Source organism: Microtus ochrogaster, chromosome X, assembly GCF_000317375.1.
Source record: "Microtus ochrogaster isolate Prairie Vole_2 chromosome X, MicOch1.0, whole genome shotgun sequence".
NCBI lineage: Eukaryota > Metazoa > Chordata > Mammalia > Rodentia > Cricetidae > Microtus > Microtus ochrogaster.
In genome coordinates, this window is record NC_022026.1 from 50,584,787 (window position 1) to 50,605,145 (window position 20,359).

A 20,359-nucleotide genomic window follows, 5' to 3' on the forward strand; every position below is an offset into this window, starting at 1 on the left:
CTCCTAGTTCTGATAATTTCTTCTGTTAAATCTTAGAAAGTTGAAAGTTTTGGGCTGGAGAGATGACTCAACTGTTAAGAGCAATGGCCATTCTTCCAGAGGACCTGGGTTCAATTCCCAGCACCCACATGGCAGGCAGCTCACAACTGTTTATAATTCCAGTTCCAGCAGATCCGACACCATCACAGAGACATACACACAGGCAAAATGCCAGTGTACACAAAATAAATAAATCATAAAAAAAGAAGAATGAAAGTTTCCATGTGGCCATCTTTGTACTTGGAAGAGGTAAAGCTGACATTTTCACAATGAAAGAAAGATGCTGGAAAACTTGGAATATTACAGATTATAAATTCCTGGAAATAGTAGTTTGAGGCTTGTGTTTGCTTAAAAGTTTTTTATTGATTCAAATAAACTGATTTAACAATGACAATTCAGTCAGGTAGGTATGCAAGAGGTAGAATTAATTTTAAAACTGTATACAGTGATAAACAGGTACTCTGCTATAATAATTGAAAGGAAATTGAAGCCTTTAATTTCTATTTAGTGCAAATAATGTCAATGAGTTCAGTGAAGCACATTAGCATGGAAGCCCTGCTTCAGAACCACTAGCTCCCAGTTGCCCAGCTTTGTCTGCAGCAAACCACCTGAATGCCCTTGTGTACTAATCTTTACAATTTTGAAATGGAGAAAATATTAGTATACCTATCCTTTGGGGGATAAACGTGCCTGCACAGTGCCTGCGGCAAAAGGGAAGTTCAAAATGTAGAAGACAAACACATCTGAAATGGACACCTTCTCTTTCACAAGTCTATCAAAAAGTGATAGCAATTACCCGGCCCAGAGGAACACAAAATAAGAATATCTGGTGTTTCAGTTAGGGTTTCTATTGCTGTGAAGAGATACCATGACCATGGCAACTCTTATAAAGGAAAACATTTAATGGGGTGGCTTATAGTTTCAGAGATTTAGTCCACTGCCTTCATGGTGGGAAGCATGGTGGCATGCAGGCAGACATGGTCTTGAAGAAGGAGCTGAGAGTACTACAGGAAACAGGAAGTGAACTATCTCACTGGGTGTGGCTTGAGCCTATATGAGACCTTAAAGCCCACCTCCACAGAGACACAATTCTTCCAACAAGGCCACACCTGCTCTAACATGACCACACCTCCTAATAGTGTCACTCCCATGAGCTTATGGGGGCAGTTACATTTAAACTACCACACCTGGAGAATGTGACTAATGTTATCTGCAAACTCAACCATAGATGCTTTAGCAGAATGATGTGGGAGTGATTTCTTATTAATAAAGAAACTGCCTAGACCCATTTGATAGGCCAACCCTTAGGTAGGCGGAGAAAACAGAACAGAAGGCTGGGAGAAAGAAGCTGAGTCAGGGAGTCACCATGATTCTCCCACTCCAGACAGACACAGGTTAAGATCTTTCCTGGTAAACCAGCTCGTGGAGCTACACAGATTATTAGAAATGGGTTAGATCGATATGTAAGAGCTAGCCAATAAGAAACTGAAACTAATGGGCCAAGCAGTGTTTAAAAGAACACAGTTTTCGTGTAATTATTTCGGGGCATAAGCTAGCCATGTGAGGGGCTGGGTGCCAGGGATGCAGCCCTGCTGCTCCTATTAAAACAGCAGAAAACCAAGATTCAAAATTCCTGTTCTAGTGATGATGCCATTTATGCCAGAGTTCAGAAGCTTTATCTCTATTTCCTGGCATTTTAAATATTTCACTAGTTACTATGGTCTTAGAGAATGAATTAACTAAATTTCATCTAGACGCAGGAGTATGGAAATTAGAAATTATCTTTTTTTAAAAAAATATAAAAATCTTAAGTGATAATGTTGTGAGCAGATACACACACAGTGGGCTATTCATGCAATTTTTTTCTCTTATCTTACAAAGAAGGTTAATCAAATGCCCTTTTTGATAAAGAGAGAGAAAGCAGTCCTTGTTTGTGCTTCTTTAAAATGTTTTCCTGGCATTATCAGTTTCTTTGACTCGAATGTGACCTTATCCTGCAGGCAGCAAACGAAACCTTTACAGGTTAATCAGAGAAGTGTGTGTGTGTGTGTGTGTGTGTGTGTGTGTGTGCGCACGCATGCGTGTGTGTGTCTGTGTCTCTGTGTATGGTTTAAACTTATATGGTCACCTTTGAGTGCCAAACTCACAATATTAGCTAAACTAGATATCACTCAATCCTTGCATTTGACTGGATAAACTTTATTATAGGAAAGCTTCCTAGACTCACTTGTTTGCACTTAACACACAATACTTATCAACATGATTAACTTCTCTCACTCTTATCCTCAATGGTTCCTGGCAGATTATAAACACCTACTTTCTTTTAGCCAAGTACATGCACAGAGGGAATTACTGCTGAGAAGGGGAAAGAAAGAAACATAATAAAGGAGACATAAAGACTATAAAAAACCTCCCAGTAAACTGGTACAATTTTGAAGAAAAGCAAAAGTGTTTGTTCTATGCAGAAGAACATAATTGTTAGAGTTCATATTGTTTTCAAATTTTAGGTCAATAAAGCTAAGGTGATGCTTACATGTAGAAACTTTAAGACAGGTCACATATTCTAACACATACCTGTAATCCAACCATGTGGGAAGTAGAGGCAAGAGGACCAGGAGTTAAAGGCCAACCTAGGCTAAATGAGACCATGCCCTGCACAAAAATCCTAGAAAAATAAAAACCCAAGCATCAAAATGAAAATTCAAGGTAGTAATTTAATTTAAAAAGATAATAATCTGAATAAAATGAGAAAATATTTAAAGTCAGGTTTATAAATTTTTGTTCTTTGACAATTTCATACATGAATATAATTCTGATTATTCTTGCCCCATTTCTCTCACTTACTTCCCATTCTTGTCAGTCTCATTTCCTACAGATTTCTTTCCTATATTAACAGCTTTTTGTTTTGTTTTGTGACCCTCTGAGTTTAACCACAACTGTCTGTGTGACTCTAGGTTTGGTACTAACCATTGGCTCCTGGTGAGCTCCCCAGTAAATATACAGCTAACAACATAATCCTCTGTAGCCAATAGTTCAGCAGTAAGGCATAGGGCACACAAGATCTCCTCATCTATAGCTAACTGTAAACAGGGCCAGTGTTTTGCAGGCCAGAAACTAGGAACCATATCTGTGATGAACATATGGTTGCAGTGACTACAACATGTCTACATATACATCATATACATACATATATACATATATATGTATATATATATATATATATACACTTTAAAAGTTCGTATATTTTCAAAGCAAGGAGACCAAACACCATTAAAAACGGGTGGCCCAGGTGATCCAGCCTCTCAGAGTGCTTTTGTTGTAGTTTTCTCAGAGTTCTATAGAGAACAGCTTCAAGGCTGCTGGCTGAGATGGGCCAGCCTCACAGACTTCTTCAGTCAAGACTTCAGATATGCCTTGAACTTTCCCATTGAACAGAGACTGACAACAAATGTTATGACTAGCTTGTCCAGGACTTGACCATTTTCCTAGTTTTCTCAGGATCTCCTAAAGATGCCAATACCCCCAGACAATAGGGTAGATTCTAGAGAACATGCCACCCACATTTCCAAGAGGTGGGGTGAGTGGCTTTTGTTCCTTCAGTGTTTGTCATCATTTAGGGGGGTTGGTTACAAGTTGTTATTGGTCATGGTCAGGAAAAAGCTAAAGAAAGGAGTTATATTCAAGGATCTATTTCTAAAGGTTAAAAATTGGGGATATAATATGGAAATGATGAGATAAAGGGTAGATTGTTACACTTTTGAAGTACGTTTGAACAGTCACTAGTCTCAAACATCTTACATTAGTATGATATTTTTATTTATTTATACAAATTTAAGGTTATTTTGTTATGCTGTATATGTTTCTATTCTTGTATAAAATATTGTACCTATGCAGCACATATAAAAATGTTATGTAAAGTTTTAGTCCTTTATAGCTATTTAAGATAATAAAGAAATACAGGTTAATAGTCATCTATAACAATCAAACTTATAGCCATCTTAGGTATGGTTTCAAGGTCATATAGATATATATTTTAGACAGGTGATCGTCAAACACTTCAAAGACCTATAGAATATGGTATTTAAAATGTTTCAGTAATATAAGGCTTTTCATGATAGTGAGACACATCTGCTCCTGGAAGCATTATTTACTTCCAAAAAGGATGATGGGCATCGAAGAATATGGAGTTTGCTTTCTTTATGGCAAAAGCTAGCCATTTTGCCTCAACTGTTGACAGTGTGCTATACAAACTGGACAAGAAGGACAGAAAAGAAAGCAACTTTGGGACTTTGCCAATACAAGGTAGAACAGTCCTTTGGAACATCCTGCTTCACAGAAAAGCTTGTCAGGTAATCTAGGCCTGTAGGCTGAAGATGGATACCCCAACATTACAGAGAAACTTTAGGTGACTATTCAGGCAGCTAGCTGTTTCTGTCATTTCTTTAGTCTGGAAGTTACCTTTTCTGCACTTCCTGTTTATTCAAGTAATAGTTTATTCTTCTTGGGTCTCTGATGGGGATTAACTATATAGTTATAATTTTCATAGTTTTCCTTATTACCAAATTTAGAAAAGAATCTTACATAAAAGATGTAAAGTATATGAGGTGAGAAACCTACAAGCTTAAATTGTTTATCTAAAAACATGTTTTAAGGTCTAGAAAGATATTTTTAGGATGGTAAAACTAGTTACGACAAAAATGATTAATACAGTTTCTGTGTGGTTATTTGGGTCTAAGCAGTCAGGAATGAATGGGCAGCCTCCACCAACACCATGAGAGAGAGACCATGTCTGACACTACCTGGATGATCTGGAACCAGAGGTTGGATAGCCCAGAGACCTAGGATAGAACTAAACTCAATGAAATGAATCCTAATAATATTCTGCTATACTCATAGATCAGTGCCTTGTCCAGTCCTAATCAGACAGGCTTCCTCTAGCACCTGATGGGAGCAGATTCAGAGATCTACAATCAGACATTAGGCAGAGCTTGGGGACCCCATGGAGGATGGAGAGGAAGGATTGTAGGAGCTAGAGGTGTTGAAGACATAACAAGAAAACCCACAGAATCAGCTAAGCAGGGCTCACAGAGACTCACGTGGCAATCAGGGAGCCTGCATGGGTCTGCACCAGACCTTCTGCATACATGCTGTGGTTCTTTAGGTTGGGGTTTTTGTAGGACTTCTAACAATGGGAATAGTGGTGTCTGATTCTTTTGCCTGCTCTTGGGGCCCTTTTCCTCCTACTAGGTTACCTTGTCTAGCCATATGAGTTTATGTTATATGAGTTATGTCTTATTGTAACTTGTTATGCTGTGTTCATTTGCTATCACTAGGAGGCCTGCTCTTTTCTGAAGGAAAATGGATGGGGAGAAGTCAGTCTGGGGGAAAGGAGAGGTAGGGAGGAGGGTATCGGAGGAGTGGAGAGAGGGGAAACCATGGTCAGAATGTAATGTATGAGAGAATAAAAAAATGGTACCTGAGAGAAAATAGAGACTGACTCAGATTTGCTAAGCTCATGGAGGGCTCTAAAAATATTGTCTTTTCCCAAAATGCTACTTTTTATTTCTTCATGGTCCCTGATAGCTGTGATCTCTCCTGAAAGTCTGCCTAAGGGATTATCTGTTGCATCTGGCTGTCACTACTGAAAACAGTATCTACCAGTACAATTCCTTGCAGACAGGTTTTTTTTTTGGTCATATGATAGAAATGTGCTTTATGTATAAGTCTTCATGGAATGCATACATATTCCAAAATTGTAACTTAATGACTGCATTAGTGTCTTAACTTTGCTCTAACAGATCACTATAAAGTTAGTGCAAGCAAATAACAATTTAATTTTATAGTTCTATAGGTCAGACCTGCATAGTCAATCTCATTGGGATAAAGTAAAAAAAAAAAATCAGCAAAATTGCTTTCTTTCCAGAAGCTTTAGAAAGTCTGTCTTCTTGCTTCTAGCTTCTGCCTTCTTGACAATTTTCCTTCTCATCCTTCCTCCTCCTCCTCCTCCTCCTCCTTCTCCTTCTCCTCCTCCTCCTTCTTCTTGACAGAGTTTCTCTGTGTAACATCTCTGGCTGTCTAGGAACTCACTCTGTAGACCAGGCTAGCCTTGAACTCACAGAGATCCATCTGCCTCTCTCTGGCTCCTGAGTACTGCAATTAAAGGTGTGTACCACCAACACTTGGCTTGATTTCTTCTCATAAAGACCCTGTGATATTACATTTATGGCCCACTCAGACAATTAAAAATAATCTTACCACTTTGAGATTCTTAGTGTAATTACTTATGTAAGGGTCTTTTTGCTATATTAGGTCACATTTTCAGGTTCTTGGGAGTAGTCTGTGGATATATTTAGGGGTCATTAGTTTGCATACATATCACAGTGAATTTTTTAAAATTTTAGTCTAGTAAGATTAGAGCATAATGGGAAAAAAGATGTATTAATAGTGTGTGTGAGGTCTGAGTGAGGGGGGAAGGAGGAAATAAGGAAAAGGCTGCCAGAGAATATATAAGAATTTGTAGAGATTCTGAGTCGTCCCCAGTGGCTGGGTCTGGGGAAGGAATAGAGATATGGCGTTTTAAGATTATTTAATTATTTTTTGAGAATTTCATGTATGAGAATATTGAACTTACATAATTTTCACCCCTCTCTCTGTGTGTTGTGAGATTCTTATATATAAAGTGTTACATTACTTAAGGCAGACTATGAGTTAGAGGCATACTATAATTCCCTAAATCAATTATTTAGCTGAATAAGAGAGATATAACTCAACCCACAAGAAGACAACAATAAGGAAAATGGCTTAAATAGATAAAAACACAAAAGAAGGAACAAGATGAAAGACTTATATACAACTTTATTGGAGGTAAGGATAAATGTAAATCTAAATATATTATTTGAAAGACACATTGTCCAGTGGAACTCTGAAACACAGCATGCCACTGTACACAGAGAGGACCAAGAGAGGAACTCTGAAACACAAGCTGCAACTACACAGACAGGACCAGGAGAGAGGACCAAGAGAGGAACTCTGAAGCACAAGCTGTGACTGTACAGAGTGGGCTAAGACAGCAGCAAACCAAGAGAGCAGGCCAAGAGAGCAGGCCAAGAGAGCAGGCCAAGAGAGCAGGCCAAGAGAGAGGGCCAAGAGAGACCTCAGTGGCTCCCTGAGACACACACAGTGACAGCACAGAGCAGACCAAGAACAGTTTCCAAAGATACAGGCAGTCACTGAAAGGATTGGACCAAGAGGCAAAGACACTTGTGGCACCAATTGAAGACACCAGTGCAAGAATTCATCCAACAACCTAAAAAGCAACATGGTAACACTAGAACCCAGTGGTCACACAACAGGAAGACTTGATCACCCTAACCCAGAAGAAGCAGAGGAAAATGATTTTAAACATAAATTTCTGAGGACAATAGAGACCTTTAAATAGGAAATGAAAAATTCCCTTAAAGAAATGGAGGAAAAGACAAACCAAAAACTGGAAAAAATCAATGAATCTCTCAACGAAAACCAAGGAAAAACAATCACACCTTCTAGGTTTCATGGTTTCCATTGAGAAGTCAGGTGTAATTCTGATAGGTCTGCCTTTATAAGTTACTTGACCTTTTTCCTTTGCAGCTCTTAATATTCTTTTTTTTCTGTATGTTTTGCATTTTGAGTATTATATGGTGAAAGAACATTTTTTTCATACAGTATATTTGGTGTTTTATAAGCTTCTTGTATCCTCAAAGGGATATCTTTCTTTAGGTTGGGAAAGTTTTCTTCTATGATTTTGTTGAATGTATTTTCTGTGCCTTTAAGCTAGAGCTCTTCTCCTTTTTCTATCCCTATTATTCTTAGGTTTGGTCTTTTTACAGTATCCCAGATTTACTAGAAATTTTGTATTAAGAATTTGTTGGATTCAATGGTTTCTTTGACCAATGAATCTATTTCCTCTATAGTATCTTCAATACCTGGGATCCTCTCTTCCATCTCTTGTATTCTGTTGGTTATGCCTGCCTCTGTAGTTCCTGTTCATTTACCCAGATTTTCCATATCCAGAATTCCCTTAGTTTGTGTTTTCTTTATTGCCTCTATTTCAGGCTCCAAGTCTTGAACTGTTTGCTTCAACCAACAACAACAGGAAATAATCAAATTGAGGGCTGAAATCAATAAAATAGAAACAAAGAAAACATAAAAAGAATCAAGGAAACAAAGGGCTGGTTCTTTGAGAAAATCAGCAAGATAGACAAATCCTTATTTAAACTAATCAAAAGGCAGAGAGAGAACATCCACATTAACAAAATCAGAAATGAAAATGGGGACATAACAACAGACACAAAGGAAATCCAGATAATCATTAGGTCATACTACAAAAACCTGTACACCACAAAATTGGAAAATGTAAAAGAAATGGACAATTTTCTGGATAGGTACCACATACAAAAATTAATCAAGATCAGGTGAACAATTTAAATAGACCTATAATCTTCAAGGAAATAGAAGTAGCCATCAAAAACCTCCCAAGCAAAAAAAAAAAAACCCCAAAAAACAAAAAAACACCAAGGGCCAGATGCTTTCAGTTGAGAATTCTACCAGAACTTCAAAGAAGAGCTCCTCAAAGTATTCCACATAATAGAAACAGAAGGAACATTGCCAAACTCTTTTTATGAGTCTACAATTACCCTGATACCAAAACCATGCAAAGACTCAACCAAGAAAGAGAATTACAGACCAATCTCACTTATGAACATAGTTACAAAAATACTCAATAAAATACTGGCAAATTGAATCCAAGAACACATCAAAAAAATCATCCATGATCCACAACCACAATCATGTTGACTTCATCCCAGAGATGCAGGGATGATTCAACATACAAAAACCTATCAATGTAATCCACCATATAAATAAACTGAAAGAAAAAACCATATGATCATCTCATTAGATGCTGAAAAAGCATTTGACAAAATCTAACACCCCTTCATGATAAGGGTCTTAGATCAGGGCTACAAGGAACATATATAAACATAATAAAAGCAATATACAGCAAGCTGATAATCAACATCAACTTAAATGGAGAGAAACTCAAAGCAATTTCACTAAAATTTGGAACAAGACAAAGCTGTACACTCTCTCCACCATATCTGTTCAACATAGTTCTTGAAGTTCTGGCTATAGCAATAAGACAACAAAAGGAGAAATGGGAATTCTAAGTGGAAAGGAAGAAGTCAAACTTTTGCTATTTGTAGATAATATGATAGTATACATAAGTGACCCCAAAAACTCTATTAGGGAACTCCTACAGCTGATAAATACCTTCAGTAATGTGGCAGGATACAAGGTCAATTAAAAAAATCATTAGCTGTCCTATATACAAATGATAAAGAAGCTGAGAAAGAAATCGGAGAAACACCAACCTTCACAATAGCCACAAATAACATAAAATATCTTGGGGTAATACAAATGAAAGAAGTGAAAGATGTATTCAATGAGAACTTTAAGTCTTTAAAGAACGAAATTGAAGAAGATACCAGAAAGCGGAAAGATCTACAATGCTCTTGAATAGGTAGGATCAACATAACAAAAATGGCAATCCTATCAAAAGTAATCTATAGATTCAATGTAATCCCCATCAAAATCCCAATTCTTCAGAGACCTTAAAAGAACAACAATCAACTTCATATGGAAAAACAACAACAAAAAACCCAGGATAGCCAAAACAATCCTGTACAATAAAATAAACTTCTAGAGGCATCACCACCCCTGATATCAAGCTATATTATAGAGCTACAGTAATGAAGACAGCTTTCTATTGGCATAAAAACAGACAGGTTGACAAATGGAATTAAATCGAAGACCTGGATACTAATCCACACACCTATGAACACCTGATTTTTGACAAAGAAGCTAAAATTATACAACGGAAAAAGAAAGTATTTTCAATAAATGGTGCTGGCATAACTGGATGTCAACATGTAGAAGAATGAAAATAGATCGATATCTATCCCCATACACAAAACTCAAGTCCAAATGGATTAAAGACCTCAATATAAATCCGACCACACTGAACCTGATAGAAGAGAAAGTAGGAAGTAGCCTTCAATGCATGGGCACAGGAGATCACTTCCTAAATATAACCCCAGTAGCACAGACACTGAGAGCAACAATAAATAAATGGGACCTACAGAAACTGAGAAGCTTCTGCAAAGCAAAGAACACAGTAAATGAGAATATGAGCAAAGAGGTCAAGACCATGATGGGGAAACCCAATGAAACCGTTTGCCTGAGCTAATGGGAGCTCACTAACTCCAGCTGGACAGGGAAGGAACCAGCATAGGACCAAACTAGACCCTCTGAATGTGGTTGACAGTTGTATGGCTGGAGCAGACTGCAGGGCCACTGGAAGTGGCACCAGAATTTATCCCTACTGCTGGTATTGGCTTTTTGAAACCCATTCTCTTTGGATGGATACCTTGCTCTGCCTAGATATAGTAGGGAGGGCTTTGGACCTTCCCCAAAGCAATGTGCCTTACCCTCTCTGAGGAGTGGATGGGGGGTGGGGTGGGAGGTAGGTGGAAGGAATGGGAGGAGGGGATGGAGAGGGAACAGGGATTGGTATCTGAGGAGTGAATGGGGGTGGGGTGGGAGGTAGGTGGAAGAATGGGAGGAGGGGAGGGAGAGGGAACAGGGATTGGTATGTAAAATGAAAAAAGATAGTTTTTCTTTTTTTAAGAAAATAAAATATATTAAATTTAAAAAAGAAAGATATATAGTCAGATTAGTTTAAAAAGTAAAACTCAACAATGTCAGAAATCTTAAGATGACATCAATTATGTTTGAATTTTTATTACTGTTTGATCACTCCCTTTTAATGTGGATATACATTCTACATATAATTTGAAGTGAACATATTAAATTTCATATTTTATATTAAATTTTACTGATTAAATGAAGTGTAGCTATGTCATAATATTGTGAAATCTGTTACTTTAAAATACTATAATTATTCAGAAATCAAATAGATGAATAAATATACAGATAATAAAAATAGAGATAAAAACAGCGCATTAACTCAATAGCTTTAGTAAATTCAATTTTTTCTTTTTTAAGTCTACAAATATTGAAAATGTGAATAAATATATAAGGCAAAATTCAAAGCTCTTGTTTAACAGCATTCATGTTGTAAAATCTTTAACCCTTACATCATGAAAAGTATAAAGAATACAAAGTTAGGTAAATATTGTTTTAGGGAAAAAAATAAATTACATGAGGATATCTCCTTCCACCAGCCTCAGCTGAAAGCCAGTAATGATTGGCTATTCTAAATTAATTGTTCTATACTATAATGGTAACTTTAAAAATTTTGACTACTGGGATGGCTAGGTGGCTCAGCAGGTAAGGGTGCTTGATGCTAAGCCTACTAACCTAAGTTCCATTCCACTCCCAAGTTAAAGAAAAGAACCGATAGTGCTCTCTCTCTCTCTCTCTCTCTCTCTCTCTCTCTCTCACACACACACACACACACACACACACACACGAAAACAACTTGACTGCTAGGAGTTCTATCTTTTTAATTAATTAATTACCTTTACAAATTTTTAAAAGAAAGCTTTGAATATAGTGAAAGTTGGACTGAAGTCCTGGGTTATTGTAGTATGCCAGTTCATTCAGTTTTAGACAAGTATCATTGGTAATACTTAGATATTTAATATCATCTAAAGCATGCATTGTGTATATATGCATATCTTATTTTATAACCCAAAAGTTATAATATGAACATGAAGCAGTCCGAGTTCTTAATATTTGCATATTGTGGTTTTTTTATATAATTACATGAAATTAAATAATTAAACTCATGGAATCATCAGTTATATCTGCAAAGTTCTTTTGCCTAAATAAGGCAACACTTGCAGGTTTGGGGTATGTGGTAATTTGAAAGAAAGTGGGCCCCATGGGGAGAGGCACCATTAAAAGGTGTGGTTTTGTAGAAGTGTGTCACAGTGAGGGTGGACTTTGAGGTTTCATATATGCTCAAGCCACGCTCAGTATTTCAGTTTACTTCCTATTGCCTTTGGATCAAGATTATTAACTCTCAGCTCCTTCTCCAGCATCATGTTTGCCTGCGTGCTGCCGTGTCTCACCATGGTGATAATGGGCTAAACCTCTGAACTGGAAGCCATCCCAATGAAATGTTTTCTTTTATAAGAGTTACTGTAGTCATGGTGCCTCTTCACAGCAATAGAACAAGGACTAAGATAGGGTATTAGTATTTGGACATATTTATGTATCATTAATTAATGTACCACACTAGTTTTAATTTCATTTTTTATTGGCTACTCAGTTTTCCAGATTTCTGAGTGATTGTAAATGTGCTGACTATTTTGTACAATATATCTTTGACTTCTTATCTGAGAATTTTCTTCTCCAGAAGCCTTATACTAATTTCCACTCTCACACCTAGTATGAGTGTTATTTTCCTAAACCCTTGCAAACTCCAAGTAGTATTAATTTTATAGTCTCTGACAATTTGATAGGCAAAACTGGCATCACATTACTAATTTATCTGTTGGTCTCTTTTTTCTTTTGTGAAATTTCTATTTATGTTCTTTTCCTGTGGTCCAGCTGGTGTTAGTTTTTTCATGCCTATTTACAAGAGTTCTCTGTTTACATAGTAAGGATATTAAAGATAATCAGGATTATGTCTGTTAAAGATGATAGCTCTTGACTTATATTCTCATGCGCTTGCTACTTTTATAGGCTTGCATGGAGTGAGCGGAAGGAGACTGTGAGAATGTTTACTGGGAGTATTATTGGTTGGGAGTACATTAGAATGAGTAGAAATTCAGTTCATCCTCTATACAATCCCAGACTGTTTTTCCTAAACCAATTCTGTCTACATGCTTTCTTTCTGCTCAGAATTGCCCCATGTGTCTTTGTCAGGCATCCACCCAGCACAATTTCATCAACTAAGCATTTAGATTCCTTAATATTTGGGTTCCCAGTATTGTTTTCAAATTGGTACCACCGGGTGCCAGTGATCTGGATCAGTGGGTACAGGCACTTGCTGCAGAGCACGATGACCTGAGTTTGATATTGGGGACTTAGGTAGTAGACAGGGAGAAGCATTGCTAGCAGGTTATCCTCTGCCCTGCACATGCACATGTGCATACAGCCTGAATAAATAAATAGAATAAAATAAATTTTAACAATGTGCTCAACTCAACCCAACATAATTCAACTTCATTTAGAGTAGTCTAATGTTTTATTTATTTATTTATTTATTTATTTATTTTTAGTGTAAGTTGTAACTATATTTCTTATTAACATAATCTATATTTAACACTGTTTTTAATTTGGTTTACTCCTCTTTATAGAAACATATTTATACTATATTGTCTTTCTCATTTTTTTAAGCATATGCAAGTCTAATGTTTTAAGTGTTGAGGATATAGAGATAATGAAATCTCTAGCTTCCAAGAGTTTCACAGATAAAGGAAAATCTGAGCTGGGGATAAATAAAAGGCTTTATTTTATCATACAGTCAAATCTGGAGTGAAACTAGTGCTATCACCTCCTTAATATAGGCATTCAAACGAGCATCCCTGGGGAATAGAGACAGATGACCTGGTTAGAAGAGCGGGCCAGAAAAGACCTCTTTCTTACAAGAAAAGGCTATGACTACAATGTGTCTTGACGGACAATTGTCTATCAAAAACAATCCACGGAGGAGGACTATTTTAAGAAGATGGAAGATCAGGTAAAAAAAATTCCTTTAGGTCTAGTGGAAGTATGAGTGGTAGTCTAAGATATCCTGAGCTAGCCTGTTGCATTAGGGAGCCTAGGTGTTAACTTTAGAGTACTTGAGGCCAGGCATGGGTGACACACCCCTTTAATCCCAGCACTCAGGAGGCAGACACAGGGGGATCTCTGTGAGTTTGAGGCTAGCCTGGTCTACAGAGTGAGTTGCAGTGAGTTTTAGGCCAACAAGGATGACACAGAGAAACCCTTTCTCAACACCCCCCCCACACAATTAATTAATTAAAAAATAGAGGAGTGGAAAGTAATTGAAGTGTGTATTAACAAAGACTGATCTTATCAGGGCAATACTTTAGAAAAACCACCTTGACTGTACCCTGCAGAATGAATCAGAAGCAGGGAGCATTCAAAGTGAACTTATTTCCCTGTGGGCCTGACACAGTTTTGATTTATCCTCATTGCTCTATTATTCTGCCCAGTTTAGCATTTGTCATAAGCTCTCTCTCTCTCTCTCTCTCTCTCTCTCTCTCTCTCTCTCTCTCTCTCTCTCTCCCTCCCTCTTCCCTCCTTCCTTCCCTCCCCCCTCCTTCCCTCCCTCCCACTTTCTCTCTGGTCTTATGTATCCCAGGCTGGTCTCAAACTCATTATGTAACTGAGCGTGAACTTGAACTCCTGATTCTCTTGGCTCTACATTCCAAGTGCTGTGATTAAGAAGTATGTGTCACTGTCTGTTTTTTGCAGCGCTGAGGCTCAAACCCCAGGCGTTGCTCATGCTAGGCAATCATTCTACTAATTGAGCGCTAGCTATCTATTACCCAGACTTCATTTTAAAATTAAGTATTATTATCAGGCATCAGAAAAGTTGGAGCAAGTGGTGGACTTCCATTTGGCACTTCCAGATTCAGCCACAGAGTTGTGGAGTAGTGAGTGAGATCAAGATTCATCAGAGACCTTATTTCATTATGCAGCTACATCTGGAGTAAAGACAGTGCCCTGCTTTTCTTTGCCTGACTTTCTTGTTACATGATAGTTAGAGCTACCTCACAATGAAGGAGAGCCTTCAGACTATTCCTGATAAAGCTAAATATTTCCAACATCGCTGTAGGAGTTGTGTTCTGATCTCAGGCAATGCTGCAAGAAATAATTGAAGCTGTTATTCTCAAGAGCTTCTTTGCGTAGTACTCAGTTACTGTGGCTTTTTTCTCAGCTAGAGTCATATGCAAAGCTCTGTAAGCTGCCTCTTGGTGTATCAGTGGGGAATATGGGACATTATAGGTTAGATGAATATGAAGTGTGTGCAGGAAAGAAATGCGGATCTGGGCTGTTCCAGAAGGTAGAAAGGGAATCTCACTGCTTTAGCTTGCAAAGGTTTTGTCATTTATTGTGCTGCATAAGCCTACATCTATTATTTATTATATTGTTAGCTAATGCTTATTATTTTTGTTTCTGCAATAAACTCTTTGGGCAACAATGAGCCCAAGGGAATAGTCACTAAAAAATTAAATAGATTTTTACCTCTAAAGAACGTTGATGTCAGGTGTCTAACTTGCAGAAAGCATTTGTGGCCATTTATTACCTTCCACAAGGCAATCCAGGTATCAGTAACTACATGGAAAACAGAAGACATGCAGATGCTGATAAAATACTGCTGTCTAGTTCTAAAAGCACTTGCTACTGTACAAGGCCTGCTTGGGGATGGTGATTTGCCATACACATCTGCAGATGGTGTGTTCTAGCTTTATTCCTGACATTGTGGGCCTGGGGCAAGAGGACAAATGAAAGCCCTTATTCCATTAGGTTTAAATATTTACAAGTTATGAATCAAGATAGCAGGCTGTTAAATAAAATATGTCTGTGCTCCTACCTGAACAAAAATACCTTCATTATGACAAAAGTGCATGTTGCTATGGTTTTTTTTTAAAATATGGAATTGGCAAAACTCAAAGATGACTGAACTTAAATATGTCTGAGTGTCTGGATGGGTTGGCAAAGTCTAGACATGTAATGCAAGTAAATTAATATGTGACTCATGAATTACTATGCATTTATTCCATAAAATTCATGTTGTTGAATATGTAGCTCAGTGAATAGAGCAATTGCTCAGTATGCATTGAGGCCTTGCATTTAATCTCTAATAGTCATACCAACAAAAATACAGGCAAAATTTTTCCTTTATTTTATTATTTTAGTAATCTCATTTTTGCACTCAAGATCTTCATGAGATGTGTGTTGGTACTGCCTGCGATTCCAGCTGCGTAAGAGGCTAAGGCAAGTTCCTTGCCACTGTATTCATAGTAGCTAGGAAATGGAAACAACCTAAATGTTCCTCAAGTGATGAATGGAAAATGTAAAAGTGGCACTTGTACATACACAGAGGAATTCTTTTAAGCTGTAAAATGATTTACAGGTTAATGGATGGATCTAGCAGTTATCATACTGAATGAGGTTATCCAGAACCTGAGTTGTTTGCATGCTCTCTCTCTCTCTCTCTCTCTCTCTCTCTCTCTCTCTCTCTCTCTCTCTCTCCCTGTAAGTTGTAACTATATTTCTTATTAACATAATCTATATTTAACACTGTTTTTAATTTGGTTTACTCCTCTTTATAGAAACATATTTATACTATATTGTCTTTCTCATTTTTTTAAGCATATGCAAGTCTAATGTTTTAAGTGTTGAGGATATAGAGATAATGAAATCTCTAGCTTCCAAGAGTTTCACAGATAAAGGAAAATCTGAGCTGGGGATAAATAAAAGGCTTTATTTTATCATACAGCATTTTTGTCTTGGGAGTAGCCAACAGCTGTCTAATTAGATGTAAAGCTTGCTCAGTAACTACTTGTGGTTGGAGAGGCCATGGACCCAGAGGAGAACCTATTCCTGACATTTCCATAGAATCATACAATTTCTAACTATATTCTAAATACTATCCTTATACCCACAGAGAAGGTATGAATCACTTCTCATTAAAGATGATGCTTTTTGTAATAGAGAAAGACTATTATGGAGATCCACAGCTGGTCAAAATGCAGAAAACAAGTGATCATGGGGTGCCAAACTTAAATATAAGTGTGTAATATAAGCCCTACACCTAAGGCTTAGGGGAAAATAATGACAGAAGAGGGACCAGAATGATTTTAAGATACAGAGGACCAGAAAACTCTACCCTTAGGTGAAGAGCTATAGGTAATCAGTGACTGTTGTAGCAATTGAAATTAAAAGGTAAAATATAAAGTACAGTTAATGAATATCATGAAATTTTACAGTCAAAATGAAATAAAAATTGTGATAAAGGATTTTACAAGCCAGGTGCCTGTAATTCAGTTTTCTTCAGGGACAAGCAGCCTGACAGGTTATACAATACCAGGTGGTTAAGGATTGAATGCTGGAGAGAAGGGGGGAAAATGATGTACTCATGAAGGAAATTTTCAAAAAACCCTGAAATTAAAAAGAAGAGCCTAAGGCAAGAAGATCAGTACTTTGAGACCATCCCAGGTGACTTAGTAAGACTGTCTCATAACTAAAACAACAAGGTATGGGGATGTAGTTCACTAATGCAGTACTTGCCTAGCACATGAGCGGCAGTGACTTCAACCTCTAGTACCACTTTAAAAAGATTTTTCATGTAATTTGCATTTTATTAGTGGTAAAGGTCTAAAGGATTATAACAGTAAAATCCATTTATATTCAAAAATGTATGAAATTTGGATATATGTTCATACAGGAATGTAAAGTAAATTTTAAATTTAAGCTAAACAATTTATGATTTTATAAATGGTATAGTTTTAAATATTTAGAAGAAAAAGTATCAATTGAAATTAAAAGGTAAAATATAAATTATAGCTAATGAATATCATGACATTTTACAGTCCAAATGAAATGAAAATTGTTTTAAACAATTTTCTAATCCAGGTGTCTGTAACTCCAGCACTTAAGAGGCTAGGGAAAGGGAGGCAAGAGAATTAGCAGTTCAGCAACGTTCTCTACTGCATATCGAGTTTGAGATCAGACTGTACTTCATGAGACCTTGCCTCAAAAGACAAAGGGGGTGGAGGAAGGGAGGAAAGGAGGAAGAAAGGAAGTAAAGAAACTTGTTGAACATGGCAGCACATGCCTGTAATTCTAGTGTTCAAGATTGGAGGCTGGAGTGTGAGTTCAGGACCAACCTTTGGGCTGCAGGAGAATTAAAGGAAGAAAGGAAAATCAGACAAAACAAAACAAATTATAGATGGAGACCTAGTTATAATTCTAGGGAACAATGCCTACTTTCCTTATTTCTTTTCTATTTTTCTTTTCTTTTCTTTTCTTTTCTTTTTTTTTGGTTTTTCAAGACAGGGTTTCACTGTGTAACCCTGGCTGTCCTAAAACTCACTATGTAGACCAGGCTGGCCTCATACTCACCGTGATCTACCTGCTTTGGCTCCTGTGTATTGGGATTAAAGGCGTGTGCCATCACTGCCTAGTGACTACTTAGTTTCTAATTGACCTGTTTTATAGCCAGATCTGCATATAATTTTAGGCATATGCACATCCAAATAAGTATGCATACATATATGAATTTAAGAGTAATTTGAATTCCTTATTATGTTAAGTTTTGGAACTGCATATGAAATCATTTGTTCCCTTAGAACTGAGGAGTTGGATAAAAAGAAAAGAAGTATGTCCAATAGTAGCAGGAAGTGATACCTGCTTATGTACAGATCTGTTGCAGGCCGGCTCTCTGAAGGCCAGCATCTCACAAGTTAACTTTCTGTTTATCTTTTATAAGTCTCTCCATTGCTTCTTTCCTGTCCTGTAAAATTGCTTCTGTTTCTGATTTTGCTATTAGTGTTTTTGAATGTGGTTGCTTTTTCTGTCTACGGCATCAGGAAAAAGTTCAAAAAATATTAATCTTTTTTTTGGAGACAGGGTCTCGTGTATTCAAGATTGGACTCAAACTCACTGTCCTTAATCTTCTTTCCTCTAGCTCCCATGACCTGAAATAAAGGCACATGCCACTATACCTGATTTATGTGATGCTAGGAATGGACCTAGAGTTTTATGCATGGTAGTCAAGCATTCTACTGATAGAGCTACATTTCCAGCCAAGGTATTAATCTTGAATGTAGACATTTAGGGTGTTTGCCCACTGTCTGTCATCACTGAGACTGATTGTGAGTAGCAGAGCTGTCCATGATTTTTAAAATGCTTTTACCCTTTAGGTATGTCTGTGATCCACAGTGATCTCAGACAGGGTACTCATTGCCCATGTCTTAAGGATATTTACATATGATTTTATACAACATTTATTTTCACTTTCTCTTCAAGCTGGTTTTTTACTCCAGGGTTCTCTTGTCCTAATATAAAAAGTGAAGCAATAGCTCTTGCTGGGTTGGCTCCATCACAAGGTGAGGAAGGTCATGAAGAGTTACCTGATACCAATTTTCTATTAGTGTTATCAGATGCTTCGAATATCATCAGTTCATTTCAAATATAGCTTGATATTTTCGTCTGGTTCGTGTATCTAAATAAAACCTTCAGAGGTTCATTCTGTTCAAGGTATAACATCTGTCATGTAGTAGTAAATTCATTTTTTAAACTTTAGTATTTGGAAATAAAATGACTTATCACAAAGAGGATAGTAGTTCAAATCTAAGTTGTTAAAAATCTAACATCAGAGCCAGAACAATATTCTTAAAAAAAAAAATAACAGAGAACCCTATGGAACTGAGCTATATAAAGAGTCAAGGTGCACACATGATTCATGTTCACTATAAAAAGACAAACTACAATATCCCACCAACCGAAACAGAAGTTGTTATTGTCAAGAATTACAACTGTCTTTAATTATACAATATTAGAGTAACTTAAATGCAAATTTTATGACAAAATTGATGTTGAAACCTGTCATAGTGGTTCATTCCAGTGTATTTTCATCTGAGATAGAAAGATTGCAAGTTCCAGGCCAACTTGAACAAAATGGTGAGATGTGCTTCCACAAACAAAGCAAAACAGAAAACTAATACTAAATGAAGATCTTATTTATTTTGGTTTAGTTTGATTTTCTTTTTGTAATTTTGGGAGGGAGGAGAGAGGGAGAGAGAGAAAATGAAGTCGGGTAGGGAGGAGGGGAAGATCTGGGAGGAGTTGGAGGAGGATAAAACATGTCCAAAATACATTGTCCGCAAAAGTGTTTTAAATAATAAAAAAGATACTTAGCACTTTAGTGCATGCATCATCAAGTGTTTGAGCCTTAAAGAACTACTTTGTTAATCACTCTATGTGTCCTACATTGGCACTGCTGTCTTAGTTAGGGTGTTTATTGCTGCAATGAAGCAAACTCCATGATGAAAAAGCAAGTTGTGGAGGAAGGATTTATCTGGCTGACACTTCACATCATAGTCCATCATTGCAGGAAGCCAGGACAGGAACTCAAACAGAGTAGGAACCTGAAGGCAGGACCTGATGCAGAGGCCATGGATGGGTGCTACTTACTGGGTTGCTTCTCCTGGCTTGCTCAACCTGCTTTTTTTTTTTTTTTTGGTTTTTCAAGACAGGGTTTCTCTGTGGTTTTGGAGCCTGTCCTGGAACTAGCTCT